Source organism: Chionomys nivalis, chromosome X (genome assembly GCF_950005125.1).
Source record: "Chionomys nivalis chromosome X, mChiNiv1.1, whole genome shotgun sequence".
Lineage (NCBI taxonomy): Eukaryota > Metazoa > Chordata > Mammalia > Rodentia > Cricetidae > Chionomys > Chionomys nivalis.
Window position 1 is genome coordinate 60,268,179 of NC_080112.1, and position 2,965 is coordinate 60,271,143.

A 2,965-nucleotide genomic window follows, 5' to 3' on the forward strand; every position below is an offset into this window, starting at 1 on the left:
AAATAGAAAACACTATCCTGAGTGAGGTGAGCCAGACCCAAAAAGAGGAACATGGGATGTGCTCACTCATATTTGGTTTCTAGCCATGAATACGGTCGTTGAACCTATTATGCGTGATCCTAGAGAAGCTAATTAAGAAGGTGAACCCAAAGAAAAACATTTAGGTGATGAAAGGAGACAGAGACAAAGACCCATATTGGAGCACCGGACTGAAATCTCAAGGTCCAAATCAAGAGCAGGATACAGAGCACAAGCAAGGAACTCAGGACTGCGAGGGGTGCACCCACACACTGAGACAATGGGGATGTTCTATCAGGAACTCACCAAGGCCAGCTGGCCTGGGTCTGAAAAAGCATGGGATAAAACCGGACTTGCTGAACATAATGGACAATGAGGACTACTGAGAAACTAAATCTTAATAATTGGTATAATGGATGTTTTTAAAGGGGGAAATTTAGTTTTCATGTTTTGTTGAACTAACAGGTTTAAGGTCAAGGGAACCACACAAGTGGTGTCTGTTAAAGCCATTCTTCCTGACTTAGAGATGGTCTTCGTCCAGGCCATCCTCACATACCAGGAAAGCAACAGAAAGCTACTTCTCTTTAGGACATAAAGCATAGTCAATAAAGCAAAATTCCTGATCTAAACAATTTCAAAAGACTTCACCAGTTCATAACATTAGGCATTGGAACTGCAACTTGTAAATTCCAAGTGAGATAAATCTGTCCATAGTCATGTTCATTGACTCATATGTTTCTATTTGAAAATATAACACTCTTGGTAATTCCAGGGTTTATTTAATAGGAACATTTTAGTGGATTAATATGGGAGCTCAGTGTAATCATTTTCACTTGTGTATAATGAGGTGAGTTATGCATGAGAAACTAAATGTAAGTGTGCTATGGAATGAATGGTTGGCTATTTGTAAGCTGCAGGTTCTCTTCATTCTGCTGTTACATGTTTACTTCTGACATTGTTTTTGTTGTTATTGTTCTGGTTTGGTTTTTGGTTTTTTGAGACAGGGTTTCTCTGTAAGCTCTGGAGCCTGTCCTGGAACTAGCTCTTGTAGACCAGATTGGCCTTGAACTCACAGAGATCTGCCTGTCTCTGCCTCCCAAGTGTTGGGATTAAAGGTGTGCACCACCATCGCCTGGCTATATAATATCTTTATGCTTTGAAAGTTTTATACTTTTAATTACTGTATATTGATCATATCAATTCACAATTACTCCAACTGCCCCTAAAAACTCTCACACCATCTTCCTCTTGACTTTTTCTGTTATTATTCCCCTGAGTTCAATTAATATTACTCATATAAGTCTTTGAAATTTAATGGAAGAAGTGAATATGCCCTTCCGCCAAAAGGATTTATTTATCTATAGTAACCAGATAGAAGTGATGAGATAACTCACATAGTACTTCAAATCAGCAGTCTCAAAAATTAAGTGTCTTATTTTGCAAGACAACCTCAAATCAATAGAAAGAAGATGACACAGTGTCTACAAGCAAGCAAAATAAGAAACTTCATGAAATTCAGCTCTGATGTTGCATTTCTGTAATCCTTACACTCCAGATGCTAAAACAAGGCTTTCTGGAAATTTAATTAGTCTCTGAATTACATATCTATTTCCAAGGTAGCCCAAATTACACATATTGATACCTTGTCTCAAGAAAAAGAACACAGGCTTAACCTATTATGAGAGAGTTAGGAGCAATCTCTCATGCCTTAGGGAGTATTGTGAGTTAAACCTGACAGCCTAAACCCACTGTGAATCCCCAAGCCCACACCCAGCATTCCCTTAAAAAAAAGGAGGGGGGCGACATAGGCCCTTCCCCTGCTGTGGTCTCAGAGAGTCCCCTATAAGGCAATTAGGTCCACTTTTTTCTCTCTTTTCATGGAATGAAGGCCTGAGTGGGAGGTTGGGGAACAACAGTTAAGAGGAAAAGCTGTAGCTGGGTGAATATAGATACAGCTCATAAAAACTGGGGAGAATTCATGCCAAGTCTGCTCACAGGTTGTTGTGTTTGGATGTTTGAGGTGAAGGGGGATGCAGAGCAGACAACTATGTCCCTTTTATGGATTCTATGTGGATCACAGTGGGTCTAAATGCCAGGTGATTCCCACATTTGTAGACAGGAGATATAGTGAGCCTCATACAACATATCCAGTGCTTATCCCAAAGTAGAATTCTATAGGAAAGGACCAGAGGGAGTTTTCAAAGGTCATAGAATTCAAGCATATACTTCTGGTCCTTCTTTTGAAATAGGATGTTTGACCTTGGGAGTGGATGCCTTTAGGATACTTGCTCTGGGGTAGGTTCACTGCCTGAAAACAGAATGCTTTTCTCAAGAATTAATAACTTGATATCTCAAGTTTTGTGACAAATAACTGTTCTGGCTGTCCTTTGTATCATGTTCAAGAAATCTTTTGCCTTCTTCTTCATTTTGTATTGGGGCATAAAAGTGTATGGAAAAATAAACACAGGCAAACTCAGAAGTCAGAACCTTGTATACTGGAGGCACTAAGTTGCCCTCCCAATACTGTGTCTCTGTGTTTCTTTATCTCTGTTCCTCCTACCTAACATTTCTAATCCTCATGCCTCTACCCTGGAATGTATGAACCTGCATTGGCTAACACCGTGGCAAAAGTCACTCCCGAAAGGTGACTTGTAACATATGGCAGACCAACTTGGCATAGCTCACAAGGAGACTATTAAAGAAAACCACAACCAATCCAAATGTAGATTTGTGGAACCCAGTCCCAATGGATGCATCTGAAGTACAAATTCCACATCTAAGGATTGTGAATCATTGTGGAAGAAAGGATATAAAAAATGTAGGAGTCAGAGGAATAGGGAGTTTACTGTGAGACTGTGTCTCATAGTAATGTTTGAGGCTACACACATATCAACATGACAGCCCAACTGTGACCATAACAAGGACATCAACAACAGACAAGTTAAGA